The sequence below is a fragment of the Chinchilla lanigera genome, unplaced genomic scaffold (assembly GCF_000276665.1).
Source record: "Chinchilla lanigera isolate Chin_1 unplaced genomic scaffold, ChiLan1.0 scaffold00046, whole genome shotgun sequence".
Taxonomy (NCBI): domain Eukaryota; kingdom Metazoa; phylum Chordata; class Mammalia; order Rodentia; family Chinchillidae; genus Chinchilla; species Chinchilla lanigera.
Genome location: NW_004955447.1, coordinates 1,176,813 through 1,202,724, shown reverse-complemented (window position 1 = coordinate 1,202,724; position 25,912 = coordinate 1,176,813). Strand labels below are relative to the sequence as shown.

Genomic DNA, 25,912 nt, shown 5'->3' with positions numbered 1-25,912 from the left:
GTTCTCCCTCCATCAAACTTCTGACTGACTCTCTGTCTCAGTCCAATCACTTAATCTCTCTTTCTCTAAGGCTGGTCAAGTGTAAAAGGGTGATTTGGTATATGGTTTCTGAAATTCTTTCACTTTCCTAGGTTTCCTGTTTCTATGGTAGGAAGGCAGAGAATCCAGAAGGAGCAGGCTCAAATATTCCTGCCTTGTCACTTGGGAACCACTACCTCAGGCCAAGGCCTCAAACCCACACCATTTGTCACCCTGGAAAAGAGCCTGGTTCAGAAATAAGTGGGGGGTCAGTCTGACTGCGGGATGCAGTACCTGACACATGTGTGATGGTCATATTTCTTAAGGCACCCATGTCTGACCAATCAAAAGAGGTTTCTGGCTATGGCTGGGAAGGAAAGAAGTAAAATGCAGGAGTCCCTCCTGTTTCTGAAGATGGCTGACTACAAGAAACGCAGTTTGTAACAGGGACCAAGAAAAGAGAGAGTCAGGGCGTCAAGCATGTTTTGAGTGAATCTTTATGATCTTAGCCATCAGGGAAGTGCAAAAGTTAAATTGATTTCAGTGCCACACAACACTGAGAAAACCCATCATGTTCTAGTTCCCATGTCCAGCCAGGTCTGCCGTTTTGGTTATGGCTAAGCAAACCACATACATTATATAGTGGTCATCACATAACAGATGTCACCACACCAGCAATTGAAAGAAAAGTGAGAGGAAGAAGAAAGAAAGAGAGAAAAACAGAAAGAAAGAAAGAAAGACACAAACTACTCCTGAACCACCCAAATTATTGGTTTTCCTAAACTAATTGTTGTCATTAAAACATCTTAAAATTTCTGAATATTATGAAAGGTTGTTATTTATTTTCTTCTTAGACTATTGAAAAGGTCTCATCTGGGTGTCTGTCTGGGATTTGGGTTCTGTTGTGGCAGCTGCAGACTAAAGCCCTTTCTCATCATTGTTGAGACATAATACTCAATACCCACAATTTAAAGGAGGAGAGATTTACGTTAGCTCACAATTTATAGAGGATTCAGTCCATAACCAGCTGTCTCCAGGACATGGCAGAGAAGAAACAGTCCATGTTAGGGCAGGCAAGAAGCAGAAAGGGATCAAGGGGTGAGGAGGGAGATAGACCCTTCAGGACATGTCCATGGTGACCAACTTCCCACCAGGCCTCACCTCCCACTGTCACACCCATTTTTAAACCCACTAGCAGACTAATCCAGTATCACACACTCATGATCTTGTCACTGCTCAAAAGCCCCACATATGAGTACATGAGGCCTTAGGGGGACATCTAGATATAAAATGTAACAAGCACTTTCTATAAGAACTAATTCTGTTCTCTAGTGCCTCACAGAAGTCTCAGTTGATTGGTGTTTTTAACACTCTAGAGGATCCTCCAGTCATATTAAAATGTTACAGTTCTGAATGCACTCTGTGGATGTTTTCAAAATTTAGAAAGCATTGACAAAGTTAAATAAAATAGTAATAGCTAAGGTATAGTGAGCTGTAACTTCATGTGCAATATCTCATGTAATCCTCATGATTTTAGAAATTGGATACAGTCACACTCCTTATTTTGTTACTAGAAACTGAGGCTTAGAAATAATTTTCCCAAGGTAAGTGTGTTTACTAGGTTGAGCAGTCAGAATAATAAGCTCACCTGTTCTCCCAGTGCACGAACTTAAATTCTACTCTACAGAGCTCCCAGTATGTGTTTACGAGAGCTTGTAATCAAAGTACTTAGTACTGTGCATTCCAAGCCTTGCCAAGCAAAAGCTAATAGCTAGGAAGAAATAAAACTTGTGATGCGTGGCTGGGGATTTAGCTCAGTGGCAAAGCGCCTGCCTGGCAAGTGCAAGGTCATGAGTTCGGTTCCCGGTACCGGAAAAAAACCAAAAAAAAAAAAACTTGTGATGCAGTTTTTCTTAGCAGAAGAAGCATCAGAGTCATTTATAGAGTTTCTTCCAATGTTCCTACCTGGGTCCTGGAAAGAGAGACTTGTGGGCTGGAAATTGGGTCTCAGCCTGTATGTATTTTCATAATTCTAAGTGAAGATCATTTTCATGATATCTGTCTTATGGTGAAAAAAAAATCAGTCCCTATCCACATTGTTGTTTTGCGGCCATTACAAAAAAATCTTAAGTGTTGTGCATGTTGATACTTCTAGGTGGTCATAAATTTGAAATGGGCACCTGCTGTAGTTCCAATGGAATGGGCCAACATAAAGTTTAATCACAGTAACAGAACTTCATTGCAGAACATTCTATGACAAATTAATTGATTAAATTCTAAACAATTAACTAGTTAACCTTTAGCCAGTTGGCTGGTTGATTAACTAGGTTGTAGCCATTGAGTTATTTTCTACACTTCTGTTTTCCTGCAAATGCTGTTTGATGTTGGTTGGAGTCTCAGCACCTGCTGTGCTTCTGGGAGTGCCTGATTCACAAATAATTTTTGCTTTGTTTTGTTTTGTTTTGCTCAGATTAACTCTACTAAATTTAATTGTTTTAAGGATTTTTCCTCCTAATATTGGGTTATTTAGAGGAAACTTAACATGCCTTCAGTTTAGCCTCACTAGCATGCCAGTTAAATTAGATTGTTGATATTAGAATTTGCCACAAGAACTTAAAGCAGATAAGGAAAACATTTCAAATTAAAAGCTTGTACCTGATTTATGATTCCTGTATTTAAGTGAGTGGGCTGTGTCTGATGCATATTTATGTTCCTCTAAGTGCCAACTCTTCACTAGATGTAGCTAGACATCACTGGAACCGGTGGTACCTGCAGGCTCAAGATTTGCCTACTATTCCCCAACTTCCCTTAAAATAGGGGATCTGACTGTAAGTCTTTATTTTTAAAGTATTTTATTTAGATTTCCAAAATCTCTCTTTCATATTAATTCCTTTCCCTGCATTCTAGGCACACTAGTGCTAGATCAAATGTGGGCTGTCTCGAAACAGGGCTTCCACTGCTCACAGGAGAGTTTCTGATAAACTGTGCTTGAGTACTTCCTTTGTGCCCTTCTCATGATCCCCCATTCTGCTCTCTGGAATTTCCCATGTCCCTTGGGTTCGTGAAGGGTTTTGTCCTCAGGTAGCCACTTTCATCATTTATGTCACAGGGTTTCTTCAGGGCTTCTTTGGATGTCTTCGGATAGACTCCTACTTCGTTGTGTTGTCTATGCTTTCTTTAGCTGGAAAAGCTACCTTAAATAATTTCCGACTAGCTGTAGTTTGTACTTCTGAAACTAGCAGGCTGTACTTGCTGAGTACTCTGACCCTGAGCTTGTCTTTCTTGGTATTTTAATTAACTGATAATTTTAAATCATATGTTCTGCTAGAATTAGGGCTCTGAATTGAAGACTGTACAATATCCAAAGACGTATAAGCTGGATTCTTCATCCTTCGCTCCCTTGTCTTTTCTTCATCTTGTACCTTCCAGCCTTGAGGGGGTCTCGCTCACTCCTGTTACAGCCGTATGCCTGCTGTTCTCCACGCCAGCTCAGACTTGGCCTTTGCCTAGAGCGTGGCTTAGTGGCCCAAACCAGCCTTCACCTCTGCTCCTGCTGCTGCTCCTATGAAGAGAGCTACTTCATGGCTTCTGTGATCTCTCCCTTCTTTTTCTCTTTAAATCATGTTGCTCATTGATAAACGATAGTATTTCCCCAATCTTTGGGTGTTTGTTGATGTACTGGCTTGAGAATTATATGGAGGAGGTGGATGGGGTCTCATGTTGTCCTCTTGAGAAATATGTGGTGGTCTAAAGAGTAGTGTCATCAATGATACTACTTCTATGTGTTTGTAAAAAAATTTTATTTCCATTTTCCCATCAAATTCTGCATCTTTTCAAAGGTCCAGGCAAATTGCTGAGCTTAAACCTAAGATTGTCCAGATCCTTCTTTTTATTTTTTTCCTTTTTATTGATTCTCACATAATTAAAAGACGAATGGGTGTATATTTCCCCTACTCATATGGAGAGCAAATTGTAAAAAAAACTATTTATGGACTGTAATATTGTAATATATATTCAAGTTCCATAGTATCTGGGCATGTTGATTTATACAAATAATCTGGTCTGTCTGAATTCTAAGAAAGGCTAAAATATAAAATGGTACATTTATTTTTGGTAAAGTTAAACCTACCCATTGCTGGCTCCCAATTTTGGAACAGATGGCCATGTCTGGATTTGTGTGGGAAAGATGGCTGTGGTCATGTTTGTTACCTGATGCAGAGTTTACAAACAGAAGCAAAATTTTTCTAAATGATTCAATTGGTTTGCAAACAATTTGTTTTACTATCAAAAGTATTTGTGAACCAAGATACCACTCTACTTTCATTGGCATGATAAGTTTTCATCCTAAAATGTTTTATTTGAAAAATATAAGTATTATGGAATTTTGTATAAATAGTTGAACTAAATTAACATCTAATTCATTCACTATCTTTCTTAATTGCCTTGCCTACCTCTTCTCTGCTTCTATACACTGTAACAGGTATTAGCAACTGAGCTCTATTTTTCTAGATCTTCTCATGCTTTGTAACCATTTCCACATATATGTGCACAAACATGCTTGTATACATGCTTTTTGCCACCATTTTAAAAAAATATACATCCTTTTTCTTTTTACTACATTGTGAAAGACCTCCCTGTTAAGTATTATAGATAAAATTCTATTTTAAATGATTGCATAATATTCTATGAAATGAATAGTAAGAAACAATAATTTCAAGCATTCCCTACTTGATAAACATTCACTGTTTCCAAAAGTTTGTATTTAGTTCAATTTTGTCACAAACAAGGTTATGACAAATAGAAATGGTTATTTACAAATTAATTATTATTGTTAGTAGTAATTTGTCTTAGTCATTTTCCTGTTGCTGAGACAAAATACCTGACACAAGTTAAAGGAGGAAAGAGTTATTTCAGCTCAGTCTGTAGAGGTTCAGTCTATATTCAGTTAGTTTCAAGGTAGTGCAACATGGCAGAGTATAAACAGCCCCTGGCAGGGCAGGCAGGAGGCAGGAAGCAGGAAGCTTCCCTTTCTCTTTATATTCTGCCAATGCTACAAGTCTATTGGTTGATGCCACTTACACCCAGGGTGGGGCTGCTATTTTCAGTAAACCCATTCAGCCACACCCAGAACTATGCTAATCCAAGTGGGTTAGTGGGTTAATTGGTGGGTGCATCACACATCATTAATCCAGTGTTTCACAACCCTGCTCCATCATCTCAAAAGCCCCACCTGTGAGCGCATGGTGCCTTGGTGGTGTCATATCTAGAGTGAGGGCAGATTTTATCTGGGGTTCATAAAATTAATACCGGTGAAAATTAGAGATACAGCGTTGGAAGAAGACACAAAGTCACTTTATTGGGAAGAGGAGATAAATGAGGAGATAGATAGCTACCTTGTTGGAGTAAGGTAGGGAGCTCAGAGCTGGTGCTGGAGTGATTTTGTTCTTAGCCCCTTCTATTATATGGCAAGAAAAGGACTTTCTCCCTAGAGATTTGTTAGTACTTGATTGTCTAATTCAGGCTCTGAGAACCCTTATTTGGCCACTGACCCTCTCTGTTGCCTACAGTTCTTGGGTAAGATCCTTTTCTTTTGTCAGGTGATGTCTCTGAGATTTATGGCACAGCCTCAGTGCAAGGATAAGTTAACAATTAGTAAAGAGATACAATACATTTTAGTCCATTAATATGGTGCGAGAATAATAAAATATATGTGTGTGTATTTCTATATAGGTGTGTGAGTGTCCAGGTGTGAGTACATAATTACATTCTAACTGGGTTTTCTATAATATAGCCCCCTCCCCACTTTGTCTCCTTTGTTCTTATCTGGAGGTAAAGATTAGAAAACTGGGGCCCTGGCTTCTAAGTGAGCCAGGCTGCTCTTCAGTCCTCCCTGCTTCTCTCTGCTGCTCGGCTAGCAGGGCTTCAACTCTTTCCAGTCAGGATTTGCCAGAAACCTCACTAGGACTCTTATTTTTCCCTGCTTGTCCTCCAACTTTCCCTACAGGGGCATGTCTAGATGCAAGCCATAACATAATTGTTTCCAAAGTTTAATGCATGTTGTGGTATTGCTTTTAAAGTACTATAATTGCAGATATTTTTAACCAGAGGATTTTAAAACTCCTCACGTCCTTAGAATCATCAATATTTTATCTTTTTACTTTTAATTGTCATATTAACTTGAATTTCTTTAAGTGCTTGTGAAGTTGAATCTCTTTTCAGGATTTTCAGATGACTGGCGTTCCTCTTTGTCAACTGTCAGTTGATGTCCTTATGACTTTTCCTGCTGCTTTATCTTTTTGGATGAATTTGTGTTCTTTGAATATTCTCATTACTAAGTCTTATAACGCATGGTAAATACTTTTCTATTGTCTATGGCCTTTGTTCATAATAATTACTATGCACATTTAAAATTTTTATTGTAGACATTTTTGGGTTCCAGTTTTGATTAATGTGATTTTCCTACTCTTGTGTTTGGCACGTAGTCCTTTAGATTTTATTCAAGTATTCTAGTTTTTAAAAACTTAATGAAAATTAATTCTAGCATGAACTTAAAAATTATATGTTGTAAAATAGTCGATCAACTTTCACATGTTGTAAATGCATATTAAATATTTTTTACTTCTTGTGGATTGAAATGTCACCTTTATTATGTATGATTATATATAACACTTCTCATAGTGGAACCTCTGTCTGTACCCAAATTCTCACAGCCCTATTCCTCTTTTTCTATGCCTCTATCAAACTTCTTTGATTACTTTTGTCACAGAGTATTTTCTGATACCTTACAAAATTCTTGTTACTGTTCTTCACAAATCTGTTTTTATTTGTCTTAACTCTTCCTTTTGACATTTTATCCTATTCCAAAACAAATCCTGTCATTTCTGATGCTATTTTTTTTCACCAAATGAACCATTTGTCTATCCACATTTTAAACACAATTATATAAAATTTATGTTTTAGTATGGGGAGACATGTATTAATATTAATACAATTTCACTCTCAAATTATTAAAATATTTATTCTAAAACATGGTATGTCACTCACATTTTCAGAACTTTAAAAATCTTTCAATGGAATTTTATATTTTATATTATTTATATTCCCTTTACTGTTAAATTTATTTGTGTGTACTCTACATTTTGGTCATTGATATTAATATTTTAAATTTTATTCTCCAGAGCTATTGCTAATATTAAGTAAGGCTACTTTCTTTGTTTTTCATTTGTTTGTTTGTTTGTTTTTAACACTTAACCTGTCGTGGTTCACCAGTTAAACACTTACTACACTGAATACTTACAGCTGCTTTTTAGAGAATACTGATATTTTAGAATGAAGCCATATTATCTACAAGATGATTTAAGCTCTTCCTTTCAGTGTTTCTATTGACTGGAGAATACAACAGTCTTGTCATTCTACGTTCATTATAATGACTGAGACAAAAAAATAAGTAAGTGCACAATAATGAGGTAATCAAGCATGACTATAAATTTTGGGCTACAATATAAAAAGATTATTAGAAGTGTACTTTAGAATATTTGCATTTGCTTTGGAGTTGTCTTTTAAAATATTTTTCCTCTATTCTTTTTGTATATATCTTTATAAGTAATACCTTATTTTATTAGCTACTAAAATAATCAAATAATTAATATTTCTTAATTAGTTGGTGTAATAAATTATGTTAATGTACTTCTTGACACTTAATCATGCTGCCATATAAATATATAATATGTCTTTCTTGATACTTCTTTTGATTTGTTTTATCTTTTTATCTGTAAGCATTTGTTAGAAAAGTCTTTTGTATATTATTGCATTATATTTAATAATTTAAAAATCCATCTTTATATTCTCTGAATATATAAGTAATATTGATTATATATTTATGTTCCCATTATATTGTAAAATTTTTGTATAATACTTAAACTTACCTTGAAAATTTAAGGAATTATTATAATTTCTCCACATAATTTACTGATAACTTCAAAATTCTTCAAATAAATATTAAGCTTATCAATGTTATCCCTAGTAATTACATTTAAATATAAATACAATTGTCTTAAAATCTTTTCATAATTTCTTAGATTTTGACATGAGATATTCTTTTCATGTTTTCTAGAATTTCAAATTTTTTCTTTTTACATCTTACTACACAAGCTTATCTAGAAGAGTGTTTGTTAGTTTCCAAGAGGTTAGGATTTGTTATTCATCTTTTAAATATTTTCAAATTTGTTACCAAATGACCTTATATATGAAAGATGATTTTTAAACTCACTACTAATCTGTTTTAAAATAAAATAAGGTATATTTTACATCCATTGCTATCTAGAAAATTTTAAGATTCTTAATCATATTGAAAGCAATCTCACCTAGTAAAATTAAGATATATATGCCCAATATATATACATAAGGAGACACGTATAAAGATGTTAATTACAGTATTGTTTATAGCTAAGTAGTGAAACAAACTTAAGCTGTTGCTTAAGATTAAGTAATTAATGTGTAGTATATATGATAAATACTGCAGTTAGGACACAGAGAAGCTGGCTTGCCTCGGTTAGATGGAATGGAATATCTCAGGAAGGGTTTAATTCCTAGTGCTCACAACACTTTATCTCACAATTTATCTTCCCTTGGTTGCAGCTCTGTAAAACATGGATAATAATACCTACCTCAGAAGTTAAATTATAATAAGTTAACAATATAAAATGAAAAATGAACAATGAACAATGAACAATGGCCTGACTGTCACACAGGAAGAACTCAGAAAATGTTAATAATGTTATTCTTTAGAGAGTAAGAATGAACTTCTTTAAGACAGTATTGAGTTCAAAAGTAAAAAGTTACAGATTGAATATGTATTAAGATAACTGAACCAATAGTAAACCAAACCCCTACAAATTATTAGATTGTAATGACTACAAAAATATTAGGGGGGAGAATGTAAAAAAATAGAGTGATATGTACTAAATGCACCATAATGATTGTCTGACTCCAAAGGGAGAAAACATTAGGAGGGTTTATTTTGCTATATTATCTTTATTTTATAAAAATCACCATCCTACAACAAAATGTTAATATATTACAGGACATATTTCACACAATATTGTGAGACATATTTAATTTTTTCCAAAAATTCAAATTGGAAAAATTTAAATTTAAACTTAAAAAATGAAATAATATGAAAATGTTGTATAAAATGTAAAAAGGGATTAAAATAATATTTAATGAAGATCTCATGCAGATTAGTAAAAGAATTAAGGCTTCAGGTACTCATATTTCATGAATAAATAATTCAAAAAAGAAATAATATAAATGATTTGAAGTATTATAAAGATACTATTACTTTACCAGTAAACAAAATGTATTGTTCTTTGGTGCATGTCTTAGTTAGATGTCTTATTGCTGAAGGGCAACAATTCATAGCAGTAGGAAAGCAACAAGAGGGAGCAAGACATGTCTCTTTCTGTCCCTTACTTAATATCCAGTCTGCCAGGATTAGGGAGGTGCCAATGCAGTCAGTGGACTGATCCAGCAATCACCTACCCTTGTTCCCAGCACCCCTAATGCATCCACTAAACTATGAGTCAGTCACGTGTTCTAGATTTAGTTACCCCTAAGAAGTCCACCCCCGGCCCCATGACTACATAAGGCTTTGGGAAACATCTAGACACAAACCATAACATTTCATTCCTGGACCCCGCAAAATCTTGCACATCCCTTTATGCAAAAGACATTTAGTTCATCCTTAAGAGTTGCCAAAGGCCTAACAGTTTCAGCATTCCTGAAAAATGGAAGTCCAAAGTCTCCTCTGAGATTTAAGGCAAGATCTTAGCTGTGAGCCCCTGTACACATGAAAAGAAAGTTAAACACTTCCAACATTCATCTGCAAAAGATAGATATTTTCCTTTCAACATTTACAAATGGGAATACAAAGAAACAAGACCAAGTCTAAAATCCAGCAGAGCAAACATTAAGTCCTATAGCTCCATGTGCAGTACTAAAGCAATCTATGGCAAGATGTGAACTCCAAAAGGCTTGGGTGGCTCTGCACATATGGCACTTCAGGTGATTGTAACTCCCAAGGCTTCTTTCTTGGGTCTGCTCTGCTCCCATCTTTCAGTTTTCCTCAGATGATCCATCTTCCTGGCTTCTCCAAACTTCCGGGGTCCCCACTGCACCTTTGGCTTCACACTCAGTTTCTCATGCTGCCCTCTCAGAGGCACACTGCCTGGCCTCCCAGGCCTTCTTCTGATCTAGGTGGAAGCCTTCCAGTCCCCACAACTCTTGTATTCTGCGTGCACCTAAAACAGGAGACATGTGGATGATGGCAAAGTCTGCTGCCAACTAGAACAGTAACTAGGCTTTCCCCTCCATTCTCTGTAGGGATTGAGTGCCTGGATCCCAGAGCACTCTGAATCAAATTTTGAGAAACAAATTCTTTAGGCTGCTGACATTCTGAACGTGGAACACCAGGCCTCTCTTCTCAAAGCAGTCTTTCACTTTTGCAATTTTGAGGCTGCAAAGGGTGGAGTCCTGATGCTTCTTGTGATGCCTGCAGGCCATCATCACTATTCTACTCATTCTCAGCAATCAAAATCTCCTCTGCTTTATCTTTGCAGTCCACAGCTTTACTGGAGCATCTTTCCTGACCAAACTCACAGTGCTTTAAATCATTCTGCTGGGTGCTTTGCTCTTGTTTCTCAACATAGATCTGACTAAAAGCCCCCAATAGTGGCTCTGTCTCCATCTTACCATTTGATTGCCTTGAAATTTCTTCTACAGGATTAGTCTGCCACCCTTAATCTTAGTCTCAGGCATGGTCACTGGACACAAACAAAATGCAGACAAACTTTCTGCCAGGTTTAACATGCATCATCTTGAATCTGATAGCCAATCAGTCCTTTACTAGCAGAAACCTCCTGAGCCTGGTCTTTATTAGCAGGATTTCTATCAGCCTTCTGCTGAGCTCTGACCAGAATCTCCTATACAGTACAGCCTAAGGTGTTCCAGCTCATCTTTTTCAGCCAGCATCTATTAACTTTTCCAAACTCTTCCCACAAACCATTCCCAAAGGCTCCTGAACCACATGGTCAGGTACAGTCAGTGCAATGACACCATTTCTGGTACCAAATTCTGCCATAGTTACTTCTCTTACTGCTGAGACAAAGGACCCAATACCCAAAGTTAAAGGAGGAAAAGTTTATTTAGCTTACAGTTTGTAGAGGTTTCAGTCCATAATCACCTGGCTCCAAAGCATAGAGGCAACAGTTCATGGCAATGGAAGACAGAAAAAGCATGAGAGAGATCAAGACAAGCCTCTTTCTGTCCCTTATATAGTATCCAGTCTACCAGGATTAGGGAGGTACCAGTTTAATCAGTGGGCTGATCCAACAATCACCCAACCTTGATCCCAGTACCCTTAATCCCAGCATTGCACTATATGAATCAATCACATGCTCTAGATTTAACCAGCTCTGAAAAGCCCACCCCCCCTTCACAGTATGAGGCTTTGGAGTGACGTCTGCACACAAACCATAACAGTGCACATTAAAAGTATAATCAATTTAAACAAGTGGCAATATTGATTTAACCAGCACTGAATATGTCATTAATGTGGTCTTGTACATTTGTAGATAATTTCAAAATCTGATGTAGATACCAAGTCAAATAGGATAGTATTTGGTTATTATAAGAAATATTTCTAGGTATAGTTTTACTATAGATTACTAGATGTAGGTCATTGCTAATAAATTAAAAACAAGTTAAAATTATGTAAACAATAATGTTCATTCACATCAGTACATATTTAAAATATGTACTGGACGTCCATGTTCTGACTTGGTTCATACTTCATTATAGCATCCTTTGCACCATGCTATCTCACTGTCTCTTGGCTTCAGCCCAGACTTAGAAAGTGAGGACTTCTGCCAGGCTTGATTTCCCAGGTCTTCATGCATGCTGATTCCTGCAGTTGCCACTGACCTTCCCTCCCAGCCTTTGCATCCTCTGCCTGAGCACAACCCATCCTTCAGGTCTTTAACCTTTTTCCAGGAGGCCTCCTCACTCCACATTAGATCTTCTTGCTATATTTTCCCTTGCTATACTTTCCAAATTCCCCAATCATACAACTCCTCTTACGATTACTTGCTTGTTACTTCTCTTTTATGTGGCACTGTTAGAATGAGTATTTTTTTTTCCCTACAGAAGAAGACATAGAACAAGTGGACAAGGAAAAATAATGGAAATATGTGTTTGTTACTAATAGTTAGGTTTTACTAAGATCCATAATCAATAATTGTCTCCTTTCCACTCATCTGAATTTGGGGTTAGAAATAGATGTGTTTACAATAGATGTGGGCATAGAGACACTAAAACACTAGTTTTATTAGTGATGAAATTGCTATTTAAGAAGTGGCTGGGGGCTATGTTAAGGGTATTTTCTATAAAACTATTCCTAAATGAAACAAATTTTCCCACTCACTGCCATAATTACAGAGACACAACTGAGTTCAGTTTTCATTGTAACAGAGAGTATATGTTTTTCATAAGCAGGAAGAACATGTAGGCCACAATGAAAAGGCCATAACTGTTCAAGCTCAATTTCGTCTCCCAACCTCCTGCTTCTTGCCAGAGAAGGAGGGACTAAAGAACCAGGCAGTTTACCCAAAGCTCTGAGCAAAACACTAGTAGGGCATATGTTATCTGCAGGCACCAGTAATTTTAGTTTCTAGTCTTTTACTTATATATCCAGTATTTTCCGATGTTAATTCAATATTTTAATTAGAAAAAATCATAAAACATAAATTGCAACATTAATCTTTCTTCATTACTTCTGTTCTCACAAGTATTAATTGAACCAATTTTCAGTATAACTATGCCCATGTAAAACTGTAGCTCTCATATGTAAAAAAAAAGAAGCACCCATAGAAAAAATGAACAGATTGTCTTAAAGAACATGTAAAAGAAAAAAATTCACATTAACTATGTACCACTACCTGGTTATTACCTCATATGTGAGGATGTTATTCTTTAATGAAATGATCTCTGCTAAGAGATGTGATTCTGAGACTTCTTTTATGATATTTTGGTAATGTGGCTAAACTATGAAGAAATTACTTCTCCTGTTTCTCTTTCCAACATGTTTCTAGTAATAGCCTTTAAGCATCATGTATTTTCTTGGAGTTATTGTAACATTTTAGGATGAGAAAATATATTGGAAATAAATTTAATATTTTTCCTAATTTTGTACAGATTAAAAATGTACAGATATTTAGAAAAGCTGTGCTTAGGAGCCAAGTTTGTTGTTCTGCAACATGATATTTTTTCTGCTTTTAAGTACTGCCGCCCACCACTGTTCACAACTTTTGAGGATCCTATGAAAGAAATAATGTAGGGAAGTCAATAGGAACACATCTTGCAATGAAGAAGAGGATGAAGGTCCTAGTTCTCATCAAAATTTTATCAGAAAAGCATTATGGATAGTTCTTAGAAGTTAACTGGCCTTTCTCTGTGGAATTACTACAAAAATGTAAAATAGTTATCAACTATGTTCAAATTTTTAAAACTTACCTTTGAACCTGTGTTGGATGGTTTTAGTATTTGACTGCATGATAACATGGAGAAAAGTTGGAAAATAGAATTGTTTGAACTGAGAACATGTCCTATTTGGAAACAGGAGCCAAAGTACATTTATTAAATAGAATTTCAAGCCTGGGTTGTCTCTTTGGTTGCTTTTGTTAGACTTATGGAGGAGTTTCAATTTAGTGTCCTCATAAAAATGTATCCATGTCCCAATGCATTTCGTGTGAACGGAATTCTAATTTCCTTATTGCGGTTAAAGTGTGATCAGATAGTTTGAGTGCAGTTAGTTTGGTATAGTTAATACAAGTTATAGGGAATAATTTGGAGCTAAGTAACAGACAGTTATCCATTTTAGAATATAGTAGTTCTCCTCTTCTGTAGTTCTACTCACTCTCCCTGGTTTCAGGTAACTCTAATCAACCATGGTCTAAAAATATTCTATGGAAATTTCAAAATAAACAATTCATAAGTTTTTAATAGGTTTTAATATGGACCAGTCTTATAATTGTTCTGTTTTATCATTATTACTATAACCTAATGCTTTGCCTAATTCATAAATTAAATACTATCAGAGGTATGTTTCTATAAGAAAAAAACATAGCACAGTTCTCGATATCTTTAGAGAATTGGTTCCAGGACACTTGGCAGATAGTAAAATCCACAGATGCTCAAGTCTGTTATATAAAGTGCAATGTTATTTGCAGATAGCCCATGTGTGAGCTCCAGTATACTTTTAATCACCTCTGGATTGCTTATAGTACCAACTACAGTATAAATGTGGTGAAATAGTGTATACAGTATTGTCTAGGGAATAATGAAAAATACAGCATGTATATTGATACAGACAAAGTGATTTTTAGATATTTTAGTTCTGATCTGTGGTTGGTTGAATCAGTGGGTTAGATGATGTCTAGTGTCCATGACTATAAACAATTACACAAACATGTCAAGTTAATCACTTAAAATGCTCCATATGTAAATTATGCATACATAAAATTCCCCAAAAATGAATACACTGCAACTAAATAAATAGTAGAATAATTTGTAAGTTCATACTGAAATAAATAAAAGAAAATCCTTTGTTGTATTAGTCACATTTCCATTTCTGGGACAAAATATTTGACATACACGATTTGTGGGCGACAAGTTTTATTTTGGCTCACAGTTTCAGAGTTTCACAGCTTCACAGTTTCTGTTCGTGGTTAGCTGGTTCATGGCAGACAGGAAACAGAAAGAACAGGAAAGGGTGAGGGAAGGGGAGGAAGGGAGCAAGAGTATGCCCTTCAAAAACACGTTCCCAGTGACCTACTTCCTCCAGCCAGGACCTACCTCCTAGCAGCCCATTCAGCTATGTACTCAAGGACAGATCAACCCTCATGATCCCATCAGATGCATAGGTCCCACCTCTGAAGACTGCTATATTAGGGATAAAGTTCTCAATATATGAGTCTTTGGGAACACTTCATATTTGCATCATAAAAATTGTCAATTGATAAATATAGGAGAAATTGTGAAATTAAAAAGTCATCATTTGGTAGCTGCTATCATAATCTATCTGGTCAAGAAATATCAGTGACCGTTGAAACTGGTAGATAGAAGTTTGCCGATCTGATCCCTTCCTAGGACTACTTTAACACATTATGATGAACTTGGTGGCTTGAGAAATTTATTTTCTCACAGTTCTGGGGATCAGAATTCTAGGCCAGACTGTGTTCCCTCTAAAAGATCTAAAAGACATTCCTTCCACATACTAGTGGCTCCATGCATTCCTTGTCTTGGACATCAGAGCTCCAACCTCTATCTCCATCTTCACCCAAGCTTCCCTGTGTGCATATCTGAGTCTCCACTAGTCTTTTTCTTAGGAAGACACTTCTCATTGAACTTATTAAGGCCAATTCTAAATCTGGGATGACTTATCTCATAATCCCTAATTACATCAAAAAGGCCCAAGGTCACATACACAAGTTCCTGGTGGACCTATCTCAGGGGGTTACAATTCAAGCCATTGCAGTGAAATTCTGGTACTGACATTATGTGGAGTATCTCTTACTAAACTTCACAATGAAACTTCACAGTGGAAAAACGTGGCAACTCAATGTCAATGTCATCAATAACAGTAAAAATCTATACTGTATGGCTCTTTGAGGCACTACAAAGAGTATAAAGTCATTTCTGTTGTGTGTCTGCTAAGATTACCCTGAGGAAGCACAGGCAGATCTGAGTTATAAGATTCTGTGGTATTTTTAGAAATGTCCATGCTACTAAGGGTAGGGAAGGAAGATGGAGGGACTTGACTGGAAGGAAACTGGACTAAAGAAAATATCTTTAGCCTTTAGAAAATTGGTAGGGGTTGGTGATATTTAAGATCTGTGATCAGCTTTGATTGTTGATAAATTTCAGTCTTGATTATCATATTGTGTTCTGTGAAAGAATGTCTTTGTTTATGGGGAAGGCACACTGAAGGGTTTAAGGGAGTGAGGCGTTACAGCAGTAGCTTTTCCACAGTGCTTAGTGAATAGTGTGGATGTGTAGGAGGAAAATGAGGGTAAATATGGCATTGTTAGCATTTGGGGGAATTCGAATTCAAGTATATGGCAGTTCCTTGTGTTATTGCATTAATATTTCTACAGGTCAGAAATTATTTCAAAATAAAAAGTAAAAAAATTAAAACCGAGAAAATGTTTAATACTTCAGAAGAGTCTATTCTTAAAAAGTTGCTCTAGTGAGCACTCTGGTGTGACAGGCACCTTCACCTACAGAAACTGGCCACAGGCTAGAGATCTTGCAATTTGACTGGTTTTCCAAAATAGCAAGTGGTTAGAGTATATTATGGTACTTTCTTGTCAGTATGTGAGTAAGCTTAGGGAAAATAAGAAAACTGGGTTAATCATGGTTTAATGTGAATTATTTGACTTTCTAATGGGGGCTTTATCTCTTTGGAAAAGATAAACTATGCTGTGCAGTTAAACTCAGTTACTTGAGATTCAGATTGGCTCCCATGGAAAAGAATGTCAGCTGTTACTTGAGGATGGCTTGCAGAGTACTGCCTTCACATCCAGGCCTCCCAGTGATAGGTGGCATCTTTATCTAGACATGTGCATCTCCTTGCATCTCCATGTATCTTCCCTGGTGCTGGTCTCTAAAGACTGTTTGTGGTTGGCCTGTGGGTGATGTTATGTGAACTGACTGATTGGTTAGAGGATGGAGTTCAGGCTTCTGCCATGTGAAAGAAGTCTGTTACAGTGAACATGTGTGTCCATTTTTCTTATTTTGTCATTTTAGATCAGTAAGAATTGTCATAAATGGCTGGTACCCTGACATACTCTGATGAAGGTTTTTCATAGGTGTGATTTGGAAAGGATGCAGTTGCCAGATTAAAGCTAGAGCAATAGGATTTTTACATGGGACTTCTGAGGTAGGAAAGCTGAACTTGTGTAGGATAAGCCCAGGAGAATAACATCCTGGCAGCATGTAATCTTCTTACCAGGTGCCTGTACTACAAGTCACTAATGTCCTGGGACCAGCTAGATTACCTTATTAGCTCATCTCTTTTTTCTGTTTGTTGCAGCCCTAAACACTCTGCAGAGACAGACATAGCTTTAGGACAATTTAAACATGTGCTGTCACAAAACTAATTAATTTGTTTAACATTTTTTAAAAATTATTTTTCTTCTTCCACCTGCTGTTGTACTTTGCAGATGACAATGTTACTACACATAAAATTCACTGATTTGTTTTCTTCTTAAGCAGAAGAGTTCCCTCCATCACGGACACTGTAAAAGGTCAACTTGATGTAGGAATGCTATTGTTACAAATTTTTTTTAACTGGATCAAATCTGTATTCTGCAAAGACAGCCTTATGTTCTTATAAAAAATGAGAGTGCAACCATAAAAATACTCACTTAGAAGTAGAACAAAATACATTTTTATGAAAAAAAACCAACAATATGCAATATAACCATTATTGAATTCCTATCACCTTGTTTTGTGAAATTCTGCATTGCTTGTTTTTTTTTATTATTACTGTTTATAAGTCTTACTAACGCAACGAAATTGTTTTCTATATCTTGAAATGATAAGCCTATTTTTAAAATTTAGAATAAGGTAATATTTCTTGGCTTGAATTATCTTTTACTTTTGTTCATTTGAGATGTAAATATAAAAGTAAGACCCAGACAGAAGCCATAGAATGACAGCTATTAGATACTTCCATAGATTATCAACATACAAACTACAAGGTTTTTTTCTACATTCCATTGTATTAGGGGTGAATATCATCTGGACATTTTCTAAAGGAGTTTTTCATTTTTATTAAATACACTTACCTGGAGAGAAGAAACAAAGTATTAAAGATGACACCCAAAATTCAAAGGAAATTAGTATAACTACTTTCCACACTACATTAGTAATTATTTTTCTGTTTAATCTCAATATCCACCATGAACTATGCTCCAATGGATCTAAACACCCAGAATTAGGTGTACTGTGTATGGTTTCTTTTTAATACAAGTAAACAATATCTTATCACAAGAATGAAGGCATGCTTACCTTTCCTCAGGAGAATACTTGAGAATAGAAGAACATTAAAGACTCAGTAGATAGAATTTACTCTCTGCTAGAGCAATGTACAGCACCCTACAAACCAATGCAGAACTCTCACTGAACTCTGCATTTTGCTGGTCACTAGTGGCATGACAAATCACTTTGGTTTTTAACGTAAAATTTTTCATACAGATATTTATGAGTTATATCATGTGATCTGCACATCTTCTGTAGGTCATCTCAGGATGTGATAAACTAAATCCAATTAATATTAGAGAACAACTGAGACTTTCAAACATGACACATTTAAGAATACTTTTAGGCCAAGATTTTAGATTTCCACAAATATCAATTTTGAAATATATGAGAACATTTTCATTTATTCATTTTTATTTTAAGCTACAGCTTTAAAATTTGACCATATTAAAGTAGCTACTAAAATACCTACAAATATTTTCCAGATTTTTGAAATTGCCCCCAATTTAGTATTTTTTATGCAAACACAATTCTGTGAGGTAGAACTATACACATTATCTCTGCAAATATCCATTTTCCCTTTCTTTCATTTAAAATTTTTTTTACTAATTTTATTAGGGAATTTCACGAAGGTTAAATCTGTAGGAATGAGGGGTCTGACTTAGTGCAGGATTCCACAAAACCTCCTCAGACCTGGTGAGCCACTGGCTCTGGTTCTCTGCTGGGACCACTGCCTCCTCCCGGGAACAGATCTGCAGATTCTTACACAGATTCCACTTGGGCACACTTGCCTCAGCTGGGTCATAAACATTACGAAGCTGCAAGCCAAACTGATGCTTACCCAGGAAACAGGTGTGGAGGCGTGGCACACCCTCCCTGGCTCAGGCCCTGGCCTGGGTGTCCCCAGCCTGCAGTGAGCCCCTGTCCCGCAGTGAGCTCTGTACCTCAGGCTTCTGGGAGGACTGTCCTCTCTGTGCCCATGGCCCTTCTGGGCACTGTTTTTCAGGGACCTGGGATGGGCTGGCACGGTGGCCTCAGGGACCTGGGCAGCTGGTCGTGCCCCTAGCACCTCACCTTCCGACCTGGACCCCCAAGACCACTGACCTGCCACCACCGTCCCAGCTCCCTAAGCTTGGTGGGAAGGAGACTGTGTCCTTCTCTGCTATTTGCCACGCTCTGGGACCGCATGATGAGAGGGAAGAACACCTCCGAGGTGGACTAGGAGTACAGCATGCTATAAAAACAGCCTGTGGTGGCCGTTAGTTCTCCTCAGTAGGTTTCACTCAGAAAACCCAAGAATGAGAAAGGACTAGCAGCAAGTGGTCAGGTGCTTGCAAAATCTTGGGGAGAACTGGAAGAATGAAAGTCCAGGAAAGCTTCTGCCAGACCTCGAGTTCCTGGAAGCTTTCAGAGGGTCAGGAAGTGGTGGGACAGGAGAATCACCACCTGTATTCCAACCCTCCTGTGTCAGGAGCGCGCAAACCCAGGAGCGTGCAGAGGCTGCTGCGGGCCCCTGTCCGCCTCTTCTTCCTGCTGTGGGAAGCAGTGCTGTCTGCTCCTCACTCCTCTGCTCCAGCCTCACTGGAGTGCTGTGGGAGTTTTATAGGGAGCTCTGCTTGCTGGATAGCTATAAGGAAGTGTCCGAAGGGCATGCACATGCTGATGAAGTGAGAGCGGCTCTACGGGAATCGGGTAATTGGTAATTGTGTACATTTACTTTCCACACCATGACACTGGCAGCATCAGGGTTCTCTCTAAGTTGTTGAGAATGTCTCTCATGGAAATGCAAATATGATCAGCACTTCACCAAATTTAGGAAGTCCATTGTTCACTGTATCTATCACTCCTTTTGAATTAACAGTCTACCTTTGATATCCAATAACCTGAACACTAACTCTAAATTGAGCAACTATCAACATACCTTTGATATACTGGTAGAAGTGGAATTCAGTAAAAAAAAAAAAAAAAAAACATGATGTACACCTATTATCTATAAAACCAAGAAGAAAATATTAATGGTTAATATAACCTTGCTATGCCTGGTCATTAATCAAGAATTTCTGACTTCATCAATGTCCATCCAATGTCCATTTGATCTTCATAGGAATGTTTACTATTTGTTTCTTTTCTGCTTTATGAAGTTGATTAACCTAAACCATTATTCTTGGTATGCCACCTCTATTGGTATGCCCTTGCTTCTACTCAGTTGTATCACTCTAAGAACATTTTCCAGCCACCAGACATACTCTCATTGTGTGTTCAAATAAGCCTATATTTGCACTTGAAAACTGACAAATCACTTCAACTCTATAGTAATCTCTCTTTTTTTTGCCTGTCAAACCAGTTACTCTATAATTCCATTGAACTAGATGAAATTTCAAATATGTGTTCATTGGAGCAATTTTCGTATGCTTTTGTAGTTGTTCTTTTTCTTGGGAACCAGAATTGGAAACCAGAAGAGCCCAGAAATATGGATGGAATAAAAAATTTTACAACTGGGCAGCTGGGCTATTGTTAGGACTAGAGAAGGGAGCCACTACTGCTCTTATACCCATGTGGTATCTAGGCATGTGTATTGTGCTATGGAATAACAATATTTATTGGTTATTTTTTGACAAATATGGAGCCCTTTATAGGACTAGCCTCATTTGAAACATTTTGCTTTTCCAAGAGCAAGGGTACTGTTCCATCCTTACACCTTCTGAGTAAAAGAGTCCATAGAAAGATCAGTGAATCCCTGGGTAATATTTGATTGTTTTTTTCTTCTTGTCCTATAAAGTGCTCTTGGATTGTCATACTTTCCTGTCCTTAGACACACACAATTTAGTAGAGGAGGTGTTATTGTGGCTCACAGTTTTAGTTCATGGTCAGCTGGCCCAAAAGCAGGAAGAGGATGGCAGAGGGGCAGGGTGAAAGAAAAGATGCTAAGCGCATGGCAACCAGGAAGCTGAGAAAAGGGAGGAGCAGAGAAGGGGGGATACACCCTTCCAAATTGTGCCTGCAGCTATCTGCCTCTAACCTAACCCCACCTCCTAACATCAAGTCGGCTATGCCTCACCAGTGAACTAATCTACAGAGGAGTATGGTGTCCCCAAGATCCAGTCACCTTCCAAACACATGCAAATTCGTGAGAACATTTTACTTCTAAACCATTATGTGGATCAAAAGCAAAATGGAAACAGGGTAATGCATTCAGTAAGTCTGTTGATGGGAAGGCTGAGAAAGCATTGCAGGGTGGAGAAGCAAATCCATAACAATGGTGAGTGTATTTTTAAGGAACAAATCTTCCACGGTGGTATTAGCCAAATCAGCCTTGATGAAAAGAAGCTTGAAACCATATATTAACTCTATGGATACTTAGGATAACTTAGGAAGAAGCCTGACTTCCTGGAACAGATTGTATTATATACTTGAGTATTGAGAGACTCCATTTGCTTGACATTTATGTGAAATATAACTCTACAATCTGTGGTACTTTCAGTTATTTGATCTGTATCCTTTTTTTCCCAGTCCTCCCATATTGCTGCAATAGCAATTTTTAATTAATCATTACATAACCTTATTGTTGTCAGTGTCTCATGCCAGAAACACTGCATAGCCAGATGTACTAACCAGGTTTCTCTCCACTAGGAGAGCTTTGTTCCTCTGACGCCCCTTAGGGCCACCCGCATGTGCCTTTGCCCTGCTCTTCTCATTAGAGCCATTACATTCTATGGAACTGCTGAGTTTAACACAATTCCACAAGTCTGGACGGAAGCATGGATGTCAGTACAGCAGGAGTAGAAGTGATAAGAATATGAATTTTTATATAAATAACTTGTACCTTCAAGGCCACTTAAGTGCAATCACATACCAGTTCCACTACAGAAGACCTAAAAAGCACAATGCAAAAATAAATTCACACGGTTATTCATTTTTTGATTGTCAGCAGTTCTGTCTTAACCTAAGCACAGCAGCAAGGTAGAAACTTCAGAGGAGAAATTCACTGTTTTTGTTAGTGGGGTTTCAGAGTGCTGTGAGGTCCTTCTAGATATTCTTTTTGGGTTATTGTCTTCAACAAAGAACTGCCCAATAAACATGCAAAAGGTAATGAGGGTTTGCATTTGTTATAGATAGTAAAAGTAAGTTCTGCAGAGTGAGTGTGGGCCAATTAAAGGTTGGAAAAGAAGGATGCTCTACAGGGGGAGAGTGAGCTACTGAAATAGCTTACAGTGACCACAAGATTACTAACAGAGGTCATTTGTATCCCCTACTCCTCAGGCTGATTGTAAAATCTAAACCATCATATAAAAAACCTGCCTGACTTTGCACCAGAGGAAATGAAGATAGTACTTCCTGATAGGGGCCACGTGCAGGATTTGAAACTTTTTCTTTGCATGTGTCCTGGATTTCTGTGATTGATAGGTCATGCTCACTTCTCCAGCTGGTTTGCCACACCCTAATCTTCTGCCTCATTTTCATAAGGGAACATGTGTTTGTTATAAAACCCGTGGTATTAGTTCTGCATTTTCTCACTTAAAGGCTGCTGGAGTTTCTATACAGTGTTTTGTCACAGAGTCAAATATAGTTCGATCTCTAAGATCTTAAGACCCAAGTAGCAGAGTAGTTTATACCACAGCTGAACCTACTGCAAAACCATGTCTTACCTGACATCACTCAAATGTTGCAACTTCAAGGGTTATTTTGCAAATGTGCCAGTAAAGTTTATTGGTAAATACTATTTTTAGAAGCAAAATAAAACCAAATGTTAAATAAGCCTGATAGTTGTTGAGGATTACAAGATATAGTAGCTGTAGTCACATTTGGAAAGCATAAATATTCTTGTATTAGACTCCTCTCACAGAAAATCCATCAAAGAGGAAAATTATTTAATTTTCTCACCAGGTAGTTGGAATTATCTCCTACCACTTATACCCATGTCTTTTAATAGAGGAACCCCAGGGGCATCACACCAACTTTTGTTTAAAGGAGCATTACAGGGTTGAGGGCCTATAATGCTCACATCTATTTTTTAGAAGTATTTCTATTGATGAATTATGAATTTTAATTCTATAAGTTTTGTTATATTAAACAATGTGTACTTAACAAGCAAATAAATTATCAATACAATAAAATATTAAATTTTTAGTAACAAGGGCCTTCCTGCTCAAATAGCATTTAATTCTGTCAACCAGAGAAACAAGTGTGGGTAGTCTTCCAATCGCCAAGTTCAAAACTGGTATGGCAGTTATAACTTTACACTTGGGAACTGTCTCATTACTTTGGTCATTGCTGAGACAAAATACAGAACACCTGCAAGTAAAAGGAGAGAAGGTTTATTTTGGATCACAGTTTCTAAAGTTTTCCATCCATACTTGGCCAACTCTAAGGCAGAGAGCACTGTGGCAAAGGAACATATCAGGAGGAAAAGTACCTGCCAGGGCAAGAGAAAAGCAGCAAGAGGCAGCAAGTCTACCTTCTGCCTTTCCCTTTTATTCCATGTAGGCTACAAATGTAATGGTTGGTGCCACCCACATCCAGGGTGGGGCTTCCATTATTCACACCCAGAACTATGCTAAACCAATTTAGATTCACACACCCTTAATTCCAATACCACAACCCAGGATCCAGCCACTTCCAAAAAGTTCCACCTATGAGCACATGAGGCTTTCAAGGGGCATCTAGATATAAACCATAACAGTATCTGAGGGGTGAAAAGGCCAAGGTGGTTTGCAGTCTCCTGGTTCCCCTGGGGCACACACTAAGGCTGCAGTTCCATTTATTACTTGGTCCTTTCAAGCATCCACTAAGATCTGTGGTCCCCAGAGTCATTTTGAGGACCCATACATGAGCAGTGGCAGGAAGATCAGGCTAGTTTTTCTCCAGATAATCATCACCTTAGAGTTAAATGAAGTTTCCTTCACTAAAATATTTATGAAAATGTCTGCAGCAGTGATACGTGAATTTATTCATACCTTACCTTTTGAATTTTCCACAGACTTGCTGCCTATGTTGAAATAAACAAAGCAATTAGAAAAAATAAATACTTCCTCCTTTATTCTGCTGTGCAGTAGGGAAAGCAGCCTTTAAAGAAATTGTTTTGCAGAAACTAAGGAAGAAAAATACTTAGCAGTGTGGAGATATTGTGAATATGAGTAAGAGAAATGAGTGGAAAGCAGAGAGAAATTTCAATCATTCTACATGCAGGTTTTCAAAACAAAATATTAGTTGTCATTAATAAAATAAAAGCACTCTGTAGTATTGCTTGGAACAGAGGAGAGTGATTATCTCTTAGTAAGCCTGGTTTACCTCAGAACCAAATGAAATTTTCTAGCTGGAGACTGTAGGGAAGGCAAAAAATTATGAGAGGATTCAAGTGAGTTCAGAAAAATTCAGTCTTCCCCTTGTAATATGCTGAAACTAAACTGGGTGTTGAGGATACAAGCTTGGCCAAAGGAAATGATTGTTACTTTTTGTGGAATACAGAATAAAAGCATATGCAAGAGGTAAGGGAAAAAGTTGCCTATACTGTGAGAGAATGACTCACAGAGAAGGAAAGAAATGACTGTCTTAATTTAAAGCCTCATGCAGTCATATTTTATAGTTTACTAGATAGACAAAAGGGTCGCAGTGGTGAACCAGAGGCATGGACAGACTCTGTCTACCAGGGACACCAGTGCTCTGGAACAGAAGAGGATGATGAAAAAGTATAATAGCTGTTACAGTTTGTGTTTGGATGTCCCCCTAAAGCCTCATGCAGTCATAGGATGAGCTTTTAGTTTATGATTGATCCAGGGTCCAATGCTGGGATTATGGGTGTGAGTGCTACACTTGCCCTGGGGAAGGTAGCTTGCATAAAATACAAGGGAGAGGAAGAGGCTTGCTCTTCCAGCTGCAACTCCCTCCTTTTGCCTTTGCCATTTTCTACTGCCATGAACTGTTACCCTTTGCTATGTGCCACTGTGCCTTGGAGCCAGCCAAATATGGACTGAAACCTCCACAAACTGAACTAAATAAACCTTTCCTTCCTTAATTTTGGGCATTGGGTATTTGTCTCAGCAATGAGAAAAAAGTAAACAAGACAGAATTTGGTACCAGGACTGGGGTTGTTGCTATGACTATACCTCACCATGTGGTTCAAGAGCCTTTGCAAATGGCTTGTGGGAAGAGTTTGGAAAATTTTGGAGATATTGCCAGAAAGAGTAGAGCTGGAACAGCTTCAGCTGTTCTGTATGGGAGATTCTGGTTAGAGCTCAGAAGACTAGAAGGCTGGTAGAAATCCTGCTGATAAAGACAGGGTTTAGAAGGCTTCTGCTGGAAAGAAGGACTGCATTCATTGTTGGAGTCCAGATAATGTATGTTATGGCTTGGCAGAAAGTTTGTCTGCATTTTGTTTGTGTCCACAGACTTTGCCTAAAACTAAGATTAACAGCGGTGGACTGATTAATCTGGCAGAAGAAATTTCAAGGCAGTTGAATATTCAGGCAGTGGCAGGGCTACTGTTGGTGGCTTTTAGCCAGATTTATATTGAGAATCAAGAGCAAAGAGCCTAGCAGGATGATTTAAAATGTTGTGAGTTTGGCCAGAAAGGAAGCTCCAGTAAAGCTGTGGACTACAGAGATACAGCAGAGGAGATCTCCATTGCAGAGAAGGAACAGGAGAATAGAAAAGATGGCCTGAGGGCATCACAAGAAGCAGCAAGTCTGCACCCTTTGCAGCTTCAAAACTGCAAGATGAAAGACTTTCCTTTGAAAAGAAAGCTGCAGAGTGCCATGTTCAGGAATGGTGGCAATGTAGAGAATTTGTTCCTCAAAATCAG

The 25,912-nt window shown here is 37.5% G+C and overlaps 1 protein-coding gene across 1 annotated transcript in view; it reads left to right on the top strand.

The window, feature by feature from the left end:
• Npffr2 (neuropeptide FF receptor 2) overlaps nt 1–25,912 on the top strand; it is a 92,196-nt gene that overhangs the window by 2,327 nt on the left and 63,957 nt on the right. The gene's annotated exons all lie outside the window — the stretch shown is intronic.